Source organism: Cygnus olor, chromosome 6 (genome assembly GCF_009769625.2).
Source record: "Cygnus olor isolate bCygOlo1 chromosome 6, bCygOlo1.pri.v2, whole genome shotgun sequence".
NCBI lineage: Eukaryota > Metazoa > Chordata > Aves > Anseriformes > Anatidae > Cygnus > Cygnus olor.
Genome location: NC_049174.1, coordinates 18,815,209 through 18,833,969, shown reverse-complemented (window position 1 = coordinate 18,833,969; position 18,761 = coordinate 18,815,209). Strand labels below are relative to the sequence as shown.

Here is an 18,761-nt window from a genome sequence, read left to right as displayed (position 1 = left end):
GAAGAACCACTGTTGTTGCATTACTCAGAGTGGAATATTCATCCCAGAAGTGTTGCTGTTTAGCATGTGCATCGTCAGTGCACTAAGCTATTTGTAGATCTTGGTCTTGAAACAATATGGCTTCTATACAAGGACTACAGAGCAAAATTAAAGAATAAAAAAGAAACAAATTGTGTAGACAGAAGAGGCTGAAGGGCACAAATAATGTCATAGCAAAGTTGATTCCAGTTTGATCTTATATCATGGGCATCACAAAATAATGAAAATGATTACCTTTTTTTTTTTTTTTTAATAGGTGATATAATCCAAAGAAACCGTCTACCTGCTTTGTAAAAGTTTTCCAAGGCACCTATCACTGCTGTTCGGAAATATCATGAAAAGGTGAATTAAGACCTATGTTGTAATGGGTGGGAAAAAAAAAAAAGAAAGAAAATGAATAGAAGTGTGAATCAGCAGGGGGTGTTTTGGTATGAGTCATCTAGAACCTGCTTTGAGCAGGGGGCTGGACTAGACAATCTCCAGTTCCAACCCCAGTGATTCTGTGAACCATGATTTTGTTCTGAATCAAAGGTCATATAGTCTTTAAATTTGACCTTTTACAGGAATTTACCCAGAACAAACAACTTCAAACAACTTAAGAGTGTGTATGTATATATATATATTTAAGCAACAGCATTACCATCTCAGGGAATGATCCCCTGAAAATTGACATGAATTGCCCAGTTACCAAATTGACTAATACAAGGTGATCGACACAGATACATATGAATTCTTTCTCTGCATATGGAAATCTCCTGTCATTACTGGCAGTAAGTCAGTTTTAGCTTTTCATCAAAAGATTATTTAAGAGCTGGTTGTTGTTAAATTAATTGTCTAGCAGGGGATTAAATTAGTGTATTTTACCAGTATATAAGACATTAAACTAGATGAGATATATGAAAGACAATTCAAACAGTCACTTTTGTTTTTAGTTTTAACTCATAACTGTTATTATAATCTGCTTTTTGTAATATGGATTTTTTTTCAGGATGAAAAATACTTCCCCAAAAGAAATTAATTAATTATAAAGCAGACATCTGTGCCAAGTCCTATCATTTTTTTAGGTCATCTTCACGGTTTAAAGTGCTCCTTAGATATAAGCACTACCTGTAGTTAAAATAGCTTTTTACCTGGAAATTTGTAATTTTTTTCTCGGAAAATATTTGTTCTTGGAAATACACCATGTTTTGATTTTTTAGACATTTGAATTCAGCACACATAACTAGAAGTAGTTTATATTTCCTTCAGAGTCTTCAGCTATATCTGACTGGTCAGAGAAGTAAAACTATTCTATACCTAATAATGGTCTAGAAATAACAGGCTGTAACTTGCACACAAATAGCATGTATGTTCCCAGTGGTGTAACAAGTCTTGACATGCAGTTATTTCAAACTGCCTACAAGATGTATAAAATCATTTTTTATTGGCTCTCAGTCGTCACTCTATTCTTATTACTTAAGCATAAGAAGTACATTACTGTGTTGAAGGGATTCTCTTTTTGTTACAAAGGCTTGCCTGTTGTAAATCTTTTCAGGTCCTTTTAAGACTCTTGAGACCACTGTATTATTTTGACAAGATCATTTTCATTTAATTTAAAAATGAATATATGTATTTAGGCTGTTTTTTACTAAGTTTGAGATTATCAGTCTCTCATTAAGATGCAGGTGTGTTGATGAAGAGTTATCCAGAAGGTAAAGAAAAACCTTGTGAATTCTCTGCGCAAATCCCCTGTTGCCATCAAAGGGCTGTCATTCTTAGACTGCAGCCCGTGCCAAACAGGCATCAACCTTTTTCGTCAATATTTCATTTGGTAGAAGAAAGGCATAAAAGCAGTTAGCATCACCTCCCCAAAGCCTATAGTATCTTTTCTGAGGGTTCAATTTAATGAAAAGTTTCTCAGCCTTACTGTATTTGTTACTTGGTCAAGTGGTAAGAATTCCTCTGTATAGAAACGAATTTGAAACTTGCAGTTGAGCAAGAAGTGTTGCAACCATCAGAATATTGATATATCATGATATGTATGAAAAGAGTCTTGATTTTGTCTTTTGATCTGGTGAACTGGGCCTGTAGTAGATAATTACTATAGAAGTCAATACGTTGCGTGTTAGATCTATTCACTTACATTTAAAACCATTAAGTCTGTCAGTTCAAATGAACTTCAGTAAGAGGTGTTCAGGCCTAGGCAGCCCATTGGGTCAACACAGTTAAAGCATATTGGTTTCTGTGGCATGCAGCCAGCTTCATATCCATCTGCCTTTTGCTCCTTATAGTAAGCTTTGCTAACCCAACAAGAAAGCTCCACATAGTTTATACTAGTCTAAGCAAGACCTATGACGAGTACTCTGAATATTCAGAAGGTAAGGTGCCTGAAAAAAAAGCATATGGGCACATTCCTTTCGCTCAGAAGCTTCTGGGAATATGCAATTTACACCCTACAAAACATTTAGCCTTGCCACACCCATTGTAGCACAGGGATACCCACTCTAGCAACAGTAGAGATAAAATATGGTATGATCTTTCACTAAATCACTTTAGTCATCACATTTTTATAGTGTCTATCTTTGTAATCTTATGTACTTCCAGTTACTTGCCAGACAAAAATTGATCTCCCTAATGAAGCACAATGTGTGCAGACTTTCTGTGTTTTAACTTGTATAGCTAAGATGTAAATCTTTCCTGTGTCTTCAGTGCAATAAAAGCATTCAGTCTGTGTTCAAGCACTGTGACATGGCTGAGTGCAGCAGTCAGTTCTTACTTCAAATGCTTCCTAGCTCTTGCCTACACTGACTGCACTGGCCCTTTCTGGCTAGCCTGAGAGAAGATGGTGATGGTACAGCAACTAAACCTTAAACAGAAACAACAATTCAGATTATGGTTTAAAAGACCAAATCAAGCTTCCACAAGATACTGCACTTTACCTACACAGATGGCTCCCCACCATCCAAACAATGCCTCAGCCATCGGCACCACATCAATGCTTTCTGAAGGCATCAGACTCCAGTGCCCAGATTCTGGACCTACAGGTTTGAGAGACCCCATGACAGAAAGTTCTCATCAGCTGGTGAACATACCCTAAGCACTGCCTGTATGCTGTGCAGCTAACCGGGCTTACACAGCAGATCTGTTTAGCTAAGCTGCTCATGCACACACACTTCAATTTTTCTTTCCCTCTGAAACATTACATTCAAATTTTGAACAACTACTCTCAAAAAAACGGGTGAAGTAAGAAAAGGGATCAAACACAAAGCACATTGTATGGATGTCCAAATGAGAAGGGCTGAAAAGTCTGCCTGCATTGCCCTGCAAATATTAGCAAACAGGTAATGAAGACATATAAAAAGCATATTTGTTACTTTCAATTACTAGTTCTCAGAGTCCAAGAGCAGAGCAGAGATGAAACAGAGAACCATCATATATTAAAAAAACCTATGTTTAAAACTCCTGAAATATATTTTAGATGCAATGTATACATAAATTGAAACATTCACTAGGATGAGGTATCTGCAAAACCAACAGATTAGCAGGACTGAACAAAAGAATAATTAATTTTTAAAGGACTATAAGAACAGCCACAAATACCATGGACTAGATAAAAGCAGACGGCAATACAAATTAGCCAACTGGGCCATAAATGAAAAAACACCTATAATAAGGTACCTTGTTATTGTCCTATATAAGGTTTCCTTGTATTTTCTCTGAAAAACCTAGTACTTGCCACTGTCAGAGGCTGAATGACGGACTGGTCAAAGCAGTGATTTGATGAAGAGTGACAAATGTAACATTTCTGTTCCAGAAGAATCACTAAGGCTAATTCCTGCATGCTATTTTAGCATTTTCCTCTGAAACTACTGACAAAGGTTATTCCTTCTGGCAAATTTCTGTTTACTTACTGTTCAGATTTCAAGAACGTAAAAGGAGATGGAGTGTGTATTTCTCTTCAACCACAAATGGGGACTCTCATGGACCACAAATGTAAATGGCTACTATCCAGCCTAGTTCTGGCTTTGTGACATTCTGGTAACGCTACATACCCTTCCAATAATTCCTGAAAAAAATGGCCCATCCTGGAGGGCTGCTGGATACACCTGGAGGGCATGGGCGGAGGAAGAAATGATTCAGACTAAATTGCACAGATAGTTGAACTGTAGCACCTCATGACTTTTTGTCGCTGAGAAAAACAGCAAGACTTTTCTGACAGTGATTTGTTTAACTTTCTTTATCTCAGTTATAGTGGTAAGTATCCAAATATGGAAGTAAGGTTAAATTTGGCTCAGCTTCTGAAAATTTGAGTTTGCATTTATGCTATAAAGCCTTGCTGGGAAATATGCTGCTTCAACTGTACATCCACAATGAAGGCAAAAAAGCATTTTAGAATCTAGTGAAAGATAAAGCTGCTGGCTGAAGGATGACAGGCTGCTATAGTAGTGGGGTTTTGTACTAAGCATGTGCTGTAAAGTAGTCTGGTCACAGCATTTAAAATAAATTCAGAAATATTTCATTTGAAATATAACCTTAGGTAAGCCATGGATTTAATCATTATAATGATAGGATTTTGCAACTAATTTGGATTTTAATTTTTAGCTGAATATAATACTATTCTATGAGCTTACATTTCACACAGATTGCCATAGACACTTGCGATAAATTGATTTATACCTACTTGCTTACACACAATAAATAAACCACTTGCTTATTTTTATGGAGAATCTCTACAATCTTTATATAATGTTGATCAGCAGCAAGATATTAAAAACAAACAAAAAAACAAACAGAGAAATTGAATATGATCTATTCTTCTTCTCTTTCTTAAACCTCATTCAAGGAGTCAAGTCCATGCAGGGCAATTGTAAAGCCTGGACGAATGTGCTGGACTTAATGCTTTTTTTATATTAAGTTTACTGCAGATGATAGTACATTATACATATAATGGTACCTTTGGTTCTTTTTAGCCATGCGGTTTGTCCAGTATTTTTTGTCCATTTTTGTCTATTATTTTTGTCCATTCTAATTGTCGGACCACAAATTAATAGGAGCCTGGATGCTCAGCTTGAAGTTTTAGACCACCAGAGTTCTAGAGGGACAGAAATCCTGTTCTCTCTGCTGATTTTGTAGCTAAATGTACTGCATCACACAGATAAACTGGAAGTTAATAGTATAGTTTTTGCTTACTGGTATGTTGACTCTTAACTAATCCTGGACTGACTTAATTACTAACTAATTTAATGAGGAAATTGGGCAATAATTTATTAAGAATGAAAATATTTTTGTTACTGCTGCTTCTTGTAAAGAACAACAGAAAACACATGGCTATCAAAACAGTTTGGTGTGTTAGTTTGATAGCCTAGATCTGCTCATATGTAAGTGGTGCTCTGTGAGTGGGAAGAGAAGTTAAACCTGGTGTAGTTAGTACTTGGAGTTCCTGCTTTCTTTTATACACCCACACAACTGGAAATATTCCATAACTTTAAAAGCAAATCTGAGGTCAAGAAAAAGTCAGTTTTATTACTATTATGTTCCACTTCCAACAGTTCTATATCATCATTATTTGCTTTAAAATTATATTCTGGGGGGGGGGGGGGGGCAAGTACTGTTTTTGAATTTTTTCACTGTTGTTCACTTTGTGGATCAAGCTTAGTAAGTCTGGAGGTGAGGGAAAAGCCTGGAGAAAGGATTAAAAAACAAGAACAGGGAAGGAAAATGGAAACAGCTATGGGCCATGTTGATAGCATGAAACTACTAGTGGCCATCAGTTTGGACACACACTGTAAATAAATGAAGTAGTAGCACAATCAGTACAAAAATCCACATAAAGCAACTGTAATTAAGACATTAAACCATAAACACAATATTTGATCCAATTTTCAAGCACTAAGTTATTTCATAATAAAATAGTGTTTACTTGTTAAATATGTATATTACTATATTATATAAAAACAATCTGAAAGGATGCAAATTTCAGTAGAGCGGCCTATTGCTGTTCCAAGGCAAATCCAAAAGATCCATTTGAAAAACCTTGTATGTGAGTGATTAAACAGAAAAGAGATTATCAGAAACAGGTGCCTAAACTGTGCAAAAACTTGTGCTGAAAGGAAACTAATACAAATTGAATATGAACAGAACCAGAATTTGTCCTTTCAGACGCTGTACACTCAGGAAATTTCACAACTTACCAGATGGTTCACGTCTTGGCATGACATGACTCCTCTCAATGAATCATGGAATTGTAGGTCTGGAAAAAAATCCAGAAGTCACCTAACCTATCCTCCTTCTGTGCAGTAGGATCAGTTTTATTTCTATAATTCCTGATAGAGATTTACCTTATTTCTTCCTAAATGAATTTGATTACAGACAACCCACAATCTCCCCAGACAATCTATTCCAGTCTTTCAGTATATGTACTATTAGATTTTTTCCCCTTAATGACTAATTTTAAACTTTGTTCAGGTTTATTATTTCTTGCCTTGTGCAAAGTAAACAGGGAAAACACATACTATTATTCTCCTCTTCAGAATGGCCTTTATATCTCTGAAGACTGTTATTATGACTCCCTAGTCCTCTCACACTGAAACCTTTCTGAAATACAGTGCTCAAAATCAGACAAGGTGCTTCAGCTGTGGCCTAAGCAACATATAGAAGAGCAGAAGGATTACTTCTTGTGCCCTGCAGCTTATTCTCCTGTTTACATATCTCACAGTCATGTTGCATTTTTGCTTTTTTTTTCTTTGCTTGAAAGCTTTTCTTTCTTTTTTCTTTTCTTTCCTTTTCTTTTCTTTTCTTTTCTTTTCTTTTCTTTTCTTTTCTTTTCTTTTCTTTTCTTTTCTTTTTTCTTTTTTTTTTTTTTTCTTTTTTTTTTTCTTTCCTTTTCCTTTCCTTTCCTTTTCCTTTCCTTTTCCTTTCCTTTCCTTTCCTTTCCTTTCCTTTCCTTTCCTTTCCTTTCCTTTCCTTTCCTTTCCTTTCCTTTCCTTTCCTTTCCTTTCCTTTCCTTTCCTTTCCTTTCCTTTCCTTTCCTTTCCTTTCCTTTCCTTTCCTTTCCTTTCTTTCTTTTTTCTTTTCTGTTTTGCTACAGTGCTCAGATGTAGAAAGATTGCTCATGCATGCTCGATATTGTACATTCCCAGGACAAATGTCAGTTATTTTTAAAATATGTCAAAAACAAATTCTGACTCTAAATTTAACCTTCTACATACTGATTGTGAGCAGTACTACTTGGCTTGCCAAAGATTCCAGCTGTTTGTTTTTTTTTTTGTCATTTTCCAAGCAATACATACACATAAAATGTTCTGATCTGGCAGCCAGAGCCTGAATGCTAATATGTAGAACAAAGTGTATTATATATATTTATCGTAAATAACTGTGTGCAGACAAATATTTACGTACATTCACATAGGCTTCTGCATGGGTACACATACACAGAAACACATTATGGTGTATTCCATCTTGCTGGAAAACAGAACATTGCAGATTGCAGAACTGTAAGAAAAGCAGAATGGACACAAAAGTGCAGGAGCATGGCTGGTCTGCCTTATGCGATCCTGCTTGGGGGCCATTTTCCATTTGTTTTGGTGGAATCTGCTCAGTGCCTTTTAAGCAGCAGGAAGTCAACACTACATATTTTGTTCAGCTAGAAATAAATCTGAATTTTAAAGTCTTCGAACTCTAACCCCTTACTTGGATGGTTCTAAAAATACTTGACTTAGTGCCATTTGCATATGGGTCCACATCATTTTTCTTTGTATAACTGGGAAAGTTTTTTAGAATGTATTTATATCATGTTTTCTTGAAAATTTCACTTTACCTGTATCTCAGAAGAAAAAAGTACTGCTTCCTTTATAAATACCATAAATTGTTACTGATTTTCAAATTATAAAGTGGTGGTTATAACTTAAACTGATTTAAATGTACCCTTTTCATTTGAATATGAAAGGGATGGATGTGGCTCAAAGGCTGGTCCAGTCTCAAAGAGAACTGCATCATAGGCAGCTGAGTCTTATTCAGATCTTCCTAAATTTGATAGAAAAATGCTCTATATTCACACAGAGACTTATAAATTTCTATATTGCATACATAGATATTACTATCTACATGGGCCTTTTAAAATTAATGGGAATCCAGAGAGACTATACTCGCTTGGAATTGCTGTAGTAGAGATCAATCGATCTGTCTAAAAGATACCCTTCCACTAGGTGCTACAAAGGTAGATGTTATTTTTCTTCAAGGATCTCCCAAAAATCTCTGTATGCAAAACTTCTGACAGACCAGTACCCATTTGTGATCAACTAATCACGTGCTACTTTGCATTGTCAAATATTTTTTACATTTGACATATTCTCAAGTATTTCTGGAAGCACAGAATTGGGTAGCAGTGTGGTTTAGGCCTTCAGTAGTGACCTGGAGCTAAATGATGGGAATGCATTAGTTTAAAAGAAATCCAGATAACTGCTTATGAAAATGTTCTTCCAGGATGGCAATCAAAGAAGACTTCAAGAGGGTTTGGAAATCTGTTAGGTTTGTCTGCTGGGAAACTTGGCTGCTCATTCTCTCTTTTGTACTTCTGGTTCTGAGTAATGTGTTCATTTCTAGTCATGTAAAAACAACTCCCCTTGTATATTTCCACAAGATCAGTGCAGATGCATTCTTATAGTTCAGTGCAGTTTGTTTGACAATCTGTTGAAAATGTAATTGCTGAATCATCACTGCTATTCACTGTGAGTAAAACCCTCTTACCTTTTGAACAACATGACTCATTTTGAAGGACACAAAAGGTTTTTATTATTGTTATAGCTTCTTGGCCTAAATGGTTATCCAGAGTCTGAGATTCTGCGGACTGTTTCTGTTGGAATGATAATGATAAGAGCAGGGGATCTCTTTAGAGAGCTGCATCGAAGAATGCATGAAGATCTGATTTTGTGCTTATAAGAGGATCGGAACAAGAAGAAGCAAATTCTTTTGCCTGTAACTTCACCAGGCTTCAGCACAAAATGTATGGAATTTTTTCTAGCAACCATTCTGCCAGTGCTATTTGAGGCTGTATTTCATGTTTTCTTAGTCTTTTTCACCTGCTTTTTGTGTTTCTCTTGCTCTTCCCCTATACAAAGGTAGGTAGATATTTCCAGAAATCACTTCTTTCCAGTCCGCTTAAATTCACTGCTGTCTCACATGTACCTTTGAGTGATTACACATGCTTGCACTGTGAATTGAAGTCTCTCATTTTAATTTTATCTACAAAGCATTTCTTTCAAAAGCCTAATTTAACTTAACCCATCTATTCATTATTATTATGTAGTAGGTTGGAAGAAAAGAACATGGCTCCTTTAAGTATCATCTGGATCACTAGCTCAAATTTAACATTACAAGAATTAATTTTCTTTTCCTTCTGTTTCAGATGTTCTGCCTTCTCATTCTGTTCAGACCAGCAACCTTGCTATCACATCAGATTCTCTTTCTGTCCTATAACCAGGTTACAGACTTGTCTGACAAGTCTACAGATTGCCCCTTCTCAGACCCTAACTGCTGCATCTCTTTAATCCTTTACAAGATGAACTTTTGAAAGTATATCAGTTCTGGATTCCTCAAGAAAGCAGAAAAATTATGCTGCCATGGGACTGCTCAAGTTACATGACCAGGAAGGTTCATGTCAGACCAAACATTAGATACTAATTCTTGCAAAACGAAAGAGGTTGTGTAGATCTGACTGGTTAAGCTCTCTGCTTTATCATCTTTTCTGGTTGATTCTACTGGAATCAACCAGATGATTTGCACATTAGCCTAGGTGTTTCACTGTCATACTGCTTGCTGATGAGTACATGTACAAAGTTTTAAAATGCTTGTTTGTTATCCTGAGATAAGAAACCACCTTTTGTGTCCTGAGCTCTTTGAGTGAATCCATGAAAGTCCTGAGAGACAAATTCCAAGCAGCTTTCCTCCATCTCCCACACTACCTCTCTCAGATTTTTTCCCTCCATTTTTTTGCTTTCACCACTACTCACCTATTCGATTTTCCTTCTTCTCTTTTCCCTCTGCTTAGATATCAGCTCAGTTGGAAAGAAATGCCTTAAATAACTCTGTCGGTGATCTGGCCCTATCTCCTCCCCAAGCCCCCGCTAAGCTTTAATTACTGTCACAGTCTCTGGCTCTATGACTAAATAATCTGTAAAGCATCCAAAGCATCCCTTGCTCTTTTCTTCTTACCCTGTTTCATACAACTCTCACTAGTATTTGTGTGCTTAAATTCTCTGCTGCACTTGTTCTTTGTGAGCCTTCATTTCACTTACCAGAAGGCAGAAAGGTGGTCTAAGGAGGACCAAATTTGGATACCCTTGCTTTTATTCCCTGGTGGGCTGGGAGGCTAGGACTTGACTGTGGGAATCACAAAGCAGAAAAATACACTGTACTTGTATTGCAAGATGAGACAGTTTGGCCAGACAGTGGCGGTTTCCTCCTGTTTCTGGCCATGACTCAGACTAAGCCAGAATTGCAGAATATGTGATGGAAATTGCAAATTGGATGGCTACAGGCCAGTTAAATCAGTAACTTGGTCAGTGAGAATGCCCCACCTGCCTAAGGCAGATGATCTATTCATTACAAGGGCTTTCCGTGTTTTGTACGATAATGAGAATCAGTCAGAACCACAAAAAAATAACATATATGCTTTTCCAAATGGCCCCAACCACCTTCCTGGGTCCTGCTGGCCAGTGTTAGTTACTACTTTTCAGACTGAAAAAAAATATGTTATTTTTGGGCAAACTGATGTTGAAAATACATAAAACATTGCTGATTGCTCTGTTTTTTTCCTTATATCACCAGTAGAGCAGCCTGTAATTCTATCACAGATAAATCCCATTGTCAGTGGGATTTTCACCTGAGGAAGGATTTCGTAATAGTGGTTTTGCAAGGCACATTTGTAGCAAACAAGTGCTGACCATTCCTCCTCTCTACTGCAGGGTAATTGTGTTACAGTGAAAGGCTTTTAACTAGAAATCTGACTGAATTGCTCAACCCCCCCAAGAGACATTCCTGAAACATGAATTTCAGTCTGGCATGCTGAACACACTGTTCCCGCAGCTGCTGCTATTGCTGACCAGATCCCCTGTAGGAGGAGAGCACTTTAAGAAAGTAGTGGCAAGGCAAGCCTGAGAGGGTGTGGGAGAGAATGGTGCAGCTTCGGAGGCTGAGTAGCATTGATTAAAAGCTTCAGCACAGAGTTAAGAAGTGCTATAAGACATAGCAATTTTATACACAAAACACCCATCTATCTAATAAGAGTTACTGACTGTCATTCTGCTGTCTACAACTTTCTAACTGCAACACTCTTCTGTTATAATCAGAATAACAGAATAAAAATGGATGCACATTTTGATTTTTCAGGTTAATTTAAAAAACAAAACCAGTTAAGTTCCATCTTGTACTGTACTACTTAGAGTGACGATCAACTGTGCATCAAATATTGCCTTTTCTCAGCAGTGTCTGGTTCATACATTTACTTAATGAACATAATCATGAAAAGACGCTCATTATGGAGTAGCTGTCATAATTTTGATTTATTCCTATGGAAGCATGGTGTTGGCACTAAGCTCCTGGAACCTTTTGCTTTTCATCTTGATCCCCTGCCCAAAAGAAATGAAAAGGCCCTGTTGCAGTTCTAATATTCTTATTGAAAATAATGCAGAAACGTACTTCAAATAATATTATTCTCTTACACTAAATGGTTGACTGCATAAGGAAACAACATAACACTCATAGAGTCTTTCTATCAGCTCTTTGTCTGATGTCAATTACTAAATTTCCTTTGTTCTTTCCCAAACTGAATTTACTCTTCAGAAATTAGCATTTTAAATGCTGTCAGCTCAAGCTGTGAAGTCCTGTACTATTTGGAACCCTCTTCTCCTTGCCTGGGCTGACCACCTTCTGAGCAAGGAACCAGTCCTAGCACACAGCTCTTCAGGTAACAAAACATGACAAACTCAGAACAGTGTTTCAGTTTCTCATTCTGTCATCTGTGTACCAGCATGTCTGTGTGATTAATCTTTTCTTCTGTTCCGGAAGAGGTAGGTGCAAACCTAAACAAACCAATGGGAGACAGCAGACATAATAAAATGACTCATCTTTCTTTGGTCAGTGGACTGAGATGAAAAACAAAGGCTTCTGAAGCCCTATGACACACACAGCCAATATCCTCCTCTTCTGAGGGTATTTCAAAGAAAAGTAATGCATGGGAAAATTCCTAGAACTGTTGAACAGCATCTTTCACACAATCAGCTATAAGGACACTGAGGGCTGAATATTGTTCAGACAAGCAAAACATTCTAAAGCCCAGGATTTTAATGTTGTGCTGAAAGATAAATGGATGGGCAGGGGCAGTTTCATGGCACTTACCCATCATTGCAAGGTCACGAAGTCCTGCAGGGTGTGGCCATAGGAAGGTAGGTGTCCCAACAAGCTGAAAGAGAAAATGAGCAAAACGACAGTTTCAAACTGGAGTACACAACAAAAGTAATTGAAATACAGAATAATAAAGAATCAGGTAATGGAAACAGGGGCAATGGGAAATACTCTGAAGGAAAGAAATATATTCTTTATGGCTAGACTGGGATCAAGTGAGATTGCTATAGCTTTTGGGGGGCTGTTAAAAATGTAATGGGCTTTGCTTTGGTGCTGTAACTCAGAGAGTACTCCCATGCATCATACTTGCAAAGGAGCATAAATGTGTTTACATATGCATGTAGTCTATTAAGGCATTTTTATTTCATCATTTCCTCTGAGAATAAAATCATGATTTGCTGTTTATTTTAAAAGATTCTTCAAGACAAAAGTGTAGGTCCTATGAAAAGCTCCTTTCATCCATTCAGATCTGGACTGTTTCAGTTTTGCATGGTAATAAACAACTGTCATTACTGGGGTGCTGGATGCGATCTCAAGGTGTACATTGTAACTGCATCTTCATTCAACTCAAGTTTGAGACCCGAACAGTTTCTCCTCTGAGCTCTAACTTTCGTGAGCAGGAAGTCCTTCACCGGTGGGCCAAAAAGTAGCATGAAGTGCTCCAAACAAATCTCAAATCTGGATGATGGGGACTCAGGCCATGTGAACTGTTGCTGGATATACCTGCCAGGTGCTGTATTTTCAGAGACCTTGTAGGGGATGAAGTTATATGTCAACATGGTAAGAGCTTCAGAATGAAAAAAAATCCTCTCTTTAGGGCTTAACACATAAAAGACAATTGGCTGTAGAAGCTGGATTTTGAAAAGACGTGAACTTCTGAAAATCCTTATTGATTGGTCTGATAGATGAGAGAAGCTGAAAACTGTCTTTTTCCATCTGCCTTGCTCTCTTTTAAAACAGGCTCAGGATATCAAGCACCCAGGTTCTGGGCTCTATCAGGAAATCTGCCAGATCTCACATGTTCCTGCTGTTTTCCAGCCTACTAGGAGTACTGCTTCCTCTTCTCAAGCCTGTTGAACGTACAGGCTACAGGGACACAAAGAACATCCTGTATGAGGGGATTACTGCTAGCCCAAATGTGGCCCTAGGTTGAGGTAGGAAGAAGAGAACTTTTATTGGCCTGAAAACAAATCTCTAAAAAGCTGCTGGACCGTAACCAAGGGGGAGGAGGACAGCTTGAGGAGAACACTAGGCTTATAACTCATTTATTTCTCGTTTGCACCGTTTACAATTCTGAAAGCTCCTTGTCTTCTTGGCAGGTGTCTCTCCAAGCTCAGCCAAGAAGCAGCCTATTTACTTTGCTTTTGTTGAAGCTCTTTTTGCCTATGGTAACATTTAGGGAGATGTCACCTCATAACAGTAACTGTGTTCAGTGACCATTGTCTTTGTACCTGTCATACAGAGGTACAATGGCATGGATAAAAGGAGATTAGGAAGGAGTTGTCCTCCCACATGTAAAACCAACCAACCAACAAAACAAAAACCCACAACCAAACAACAACAGAAAAACAACCAAACCAACCTGGAAATGGGAAATCTTATACCAATATCCTGTGTGTACCCCACACAAATGTGATTAATACACAGCAAGGGAAAGGACTGTGTAAGGTTAATTACTATGCCTCATGCATTATTTCCAAAAGAGAACAGAATAGCTGGACAAGGCTGGGGCTCTCATCGAGCTAATCAAAATACACGTAGGTCAGCTCTAATGCTGGGAGATTGCTCCCAGGACCCAAGCTAGATCAGGTGTCTCATTCTGTTGCCCAGTCTCTTAAAGAACTATTTAAAATATTGAATAGTTACTACCATTGGTTAAAAAGGTATTTAAAAAAAAAAAGTGTTATTTTTCAGTGAAACTTAAAATGGTACCTTTTTAATGACTGTGCCAAAATATGAAAACATAAAGAAGTGCTTTAGATGGCCAAAGTAGATATTTCTATTGATGATTTTAAAATTTATTTATTTTTTGAAATCTGAAACTGATAAAAATTGATATAGAAATTCAAACTCCATAATTTATCCAAGAAGTAATCATAATGGCAAATGAAGGATTTACTTCAACATTTTCTGAGAGTTCATTCTGTACACTGGCAATTGGGGAAAAGAGATGCAATATTCTTCACACATTAAATAACGACAGAGACATTGTCTTTGCTTTCAGAGTACTCCATGTATTCTTAAAAGACGGTGAAATACAGCCATATGTGCAGGCATGCTTCTTTTTCACTTGAGAATCTTATCTGTTTCCATTTGGAAAAAAAAAAAAAAAGAAAAACATCTACCACAGCCCTTTATAATTAAGCAGCAGCTGCATGTGATACATTTTCAGTACAAAAAATGCAGTATCTTTTTCCACATTACAGCTAACTTGACGTCACATCAGTGAAAAGCAAAAACGACTTCTTTTCTTGTTTTAATGACCTTTTGCTCTGTTTAGATTTAAGGTGCTATTACAGAAAACACCTAAAAGGTACAACCCTCCAGAATTCCCATCGTGTTGACATTACAAAGTTATCTAACTTTGACCTTGCACATCTTCCAAGGCAGAAACTCACACAGCTGGTAACTTGATTTCTGCCTGAAATTCTGGACTCCTAAGGCAGTATCAGGTGCTGCCTGCCCTTTTTTTCAATGGCATCATGAACTCATGATACTCTTTATAAACCCACTGGTGACTAGTAGCTTAGTAGCTTGAAAAGTACGTTTCATTGTAGATTGCTTGTTTGTCCACAGACAGAGGCTGAAATACTGTGGAAATGTATAATTTCATATGGAATGACTCATGGGATAAATAACATGGCATTCGCAGGAAAAGAGCACTATAGACCACCTAGATCTCTTCATAGATGAGAGGTTTTGACAAATTTTGACTCCTCAATAAATTCCTATGCATTGTATTTGTATAAACCAGTACAGATACCATCCTGACTTTGAGAAAAGTTGCTTACTGCATAATGCTAGATGCTCTGTGGTAATTTCTTGCTCTTGACTGTGCTGAGTAGCAGCTCTGCTACTTTCTTTCATCCACTGAAACCAAGAGCAGGGGGAAAGAGAACAGAATTAGCAGGGATGGTAGAACAGCAGGACAAACGTTTTGCATAACATACTGGCTTAAAGTCACTGTAGACGTCTGTAGAAATTCATGTTGCCAGTGCTACTACAATGTTGGGAAGAAGTCTTTTTGACTTGGTTCAAGTGATGAGTTACTGAGTTAGGCACAGATACTGGTATTACTGGGAAAGCGGTGTTGCTTGTGAAGCTGTCCTTCCAAATCTCTCAGTAAAAAGCCCTGTTCAGTTTTATAAAGGAAAAAAAAATGTAATTGCAAAGCATTTCTTTAATTTATTCCTTATCTTGTTCTCCACGTGAAGCTATTTTGAGTTTATGGACTCAGCACTATTAAACACTTCTTCTAATTTTTGTGGTGGAGATGATTCAGTTCCAGATTGGCTCTTTTAATTTTGGTATATAACATATTGCAGATCAGTGAAATAAAGCAGGCCAAGTAAATCTAGACATTTAAGGTGGCGGGTGAGGGGGAGGCAGACATCGGGTAAATCGTGTTTCCGAGTCATGAATAACTGAAGTGGTGTTTCTGCGTTGCTTGGTGACAGTTTCTGTTTAGTCGGCAGTGGAGTTCACTGAAAATATTTTAGCTTCTGCTCCTGACAGCTACAAACGTGTGTTCGCATGTAATCTTATAAACTCAAATGCTGTTAAATGCATGCCCAATATACCTCTTCAAAAGTGAACAACAGATAGCATTGCCAAATTGCAGAGGCAACACTGAACGATGCAGTCATATTCAGCTAATTACAAGAAGCTCACTCTGGTTGGTCCATTTCTTCCTCTGTTAACACTCTGCTCTGCCACATGCAGAACAAAGCTCAAGAGCAAACACAAACAGTTTGCTCGTCTGGTTGGCAGAAGTCAGGCGGTACTAATGGCCTCAGAAGACCAGTGTTGACTTTACGGCAATTCTAAATCTCTGCTCAAGCCACCCCAGTTCACAAAATAAGCTACTTTTCCTTCCAGCCACACTGATAAGGGCAACATGCAGAAGCCTGGTTTATGACTAATGTTTACCAAGTGTTACAAGGCTTGAGCTGAGGGAAATATGAAACCCTTTGACCCCAACTCAGAATAGCCAAACTCCATCTGCTCTGGAGCTTCAAATGGTAAGAATGCCTCCGTTTTGTGCCGTGGGCACGTTGGGAGGTAAGGTGTGGACTAGGAATGATTTCAGTCCTGTTCACCTTAAGCTGCAAAATTTTCTTGAAAAAATATCTATTCTTAATTCTACCCAGAAGAATTAATCTTAAGAGATCAAGATAAGCTTGGATTTAGATCCAAGTAACGGATACACAAAGGACTTGGTTATATTGTCAGTAGAAGTAACTTAAGAATTCAGAGTAGTTGCAAAAACACAAAATGCATATGGAGCAAGTGGATTCATTTGCAACACACAGGCAAAAATGCTGTATTATCAGGGGGGATTGAATGACATACCACACATCACATGTTATCAGTACTGAAATATCTGTGGCATTTAAAAAGTTCTCTGTGACCATTTCGCAATTCAAAGAGTTGTATTCAACAGAGCGATTGTGTGAGATTGTTTAGAAAAGTAAAGAAGGCCTAATTGTAATGTTTAAAATTAGTTGCAGTTTATCTTGAAAGGATCACATGATCACATTTTTATCTGCAAACAGAAACAGTGAGAGCTACTTAAATACATATAGTTGGTGAACTTGTGACTGAGACAAACAATTATAAAAATATTTAAAAACTTTTTGGACGATGAATCATATTTCACATAGTTTTACATGATGAAATTGTGATCTTACAAGCCATGATAAATGCAGCATTTTTACTTTTTTTTAATAAATTACTTTATCCAGCAGGGGAAGCTCAGAATCTGCAACTACAGAATCTCACAGAGCCGGAGGAGAAGAATAAACAGGTATTATAGAAAACAGGGGATTAATCAGTGGCTGGTAGAGTCTTCTACAGTGAAATTTGGTATGACCCTTCAGTTAGTATTTGGCATGGAGAATCATTATGATAGGTGTATTAGAAAACATCAAAGAAAACTACCACCAATTGCTCCCTGTGCAAAGCAAGTCATCCCAAGTCAGTGTCAGCACTGAAATCCAAGGAATTCTTGAATGAGCTAACGTTACAAATGTGTAAGAATGTTCAGAAATGAACATAAAATGTTAATTAGTTTCTGTCTTATTTTCAAATGATTTTAGATCCTTCCTGACAATGGTTAGAATGATAAATAAAGTAACAATGTTCGGCTAAATAATCTCAGAAAATTCTTCGTTTGCCCCACACATTTAAACGGATAATTATCTCCTAGATTTGTATTTTTCCAGATTTCTTTTTCTTGTTTCCCTCTTATTTGCAAAAGTGTAGTTTGGTACTGAAAGACTTTCTAATCCTGCTTTTGGAGGTAGGAGAGATGGTTGTTATTTGTTTGATTGTTTGTTTTTCCTAGTGATTACTAAGTCATAATATTTCTGGTGATATCCAAAGCCTCCCTTACCTCCAGCAAGCTATTGTTCAATGACTTGTGAGCCAATAGCTGTATCTGTCTTCAAAAAAAAGTCTGATTTAATTTTATCTAACTTCTCCAGTCTAAGAAGATTTGCTATTTTTATCAGAAACTGAAAAAGCCCAGTTTAATAAACGAAGGAAGTTATTTTCAGATACTTTGTTTTGAAGAGGATTTCTGGAATTCTCAGCATAAGCTTTCCAACACATTTCCCAGTCAGATGTTTTTTTCATTTGATACATAGCTGTGCAGTTCACTTAAAAGTATTTCTTCCTCTGTCTACTGTCTGGAAAGCTAAATTTAATTATATTCATAGAGTGAAGAATAAAAGCATGGACCATGCACAATGGTGAATTCAATTCACTTCGCAAATTGTTTTTATGGTAATGTTGGAGAAGGTAGCAGGTATTCACGTTGCAGTGGTAGGGACAGAGAGAACAGTTCTGTTTCTTGCAATGGAATATTAAACAGCAAAAACATTCAGAAAAGTAATAATGATCTTTCTACAAAGCAGCGCTAGGGTCACTTGGCTGATAGGGTCACTTGGCTGATAAGGTCCCTAGACTACACTTCTGAACTAATTCACATTCAGACCCTTTTTTAATTTAATTTATGAGAAATTTAAAAAGCTGTTGTTAAGATTGCATACAAATCCTATTTTGTGTGCCATGACAAAATAAGATGTTCAGTTCAAACTAAAATTAGAAAAATAAAAATGCTT

The 18,761-nt window shown here is 37.2% G+C and overlaps 2 long non-coding RNA genes across 9 annotated transcripts in view; one reads left to right on the top strand and one right to left on the bottom strand.

Moving 5' to 3' along the window:
* LOC121072101 overlaps positions 1-18,761 on the bottom strand; it is a 63,378-nt gene that overhangs the window by 34,110 nt on the left and 10,507 nt on the right. For all 8 annotated transcript variants that reach the window (XR_005820998.1, XR_005821003.1, XR_005821000.1 and 5 more), the window contains exons 4-5: positions 12,412-12,475; positions 6,210-6,268 (exon numbers count right to left, since the gene is read on the bottom strand). This is a non-coding gene — a long non-coding RNA (uncharacterized LOC121072101). The remainder of the gene's footprint in view (positions 1-6,209; positions 6,269-12,411; positions 12,476-18,761) is intronic.
* Positions 1-18,761, top strand: part of LOC121072102 — a 41,217-nt gene that overhangs the window by 18,840 nt on the left and 3,616 nt on the right. Inside the window, exons 2-3 of the long non-coding RNA XR_005821004.1 lie at positions 296-381; positions 17,382-17,443. This is a non-coding gene — a long non-coding RNA (uncharacterized LOC121072102). The remainder of the gene's footprint in view (positions 1-295; positions 382-17,381; positions 17,444-18,761) is intronic.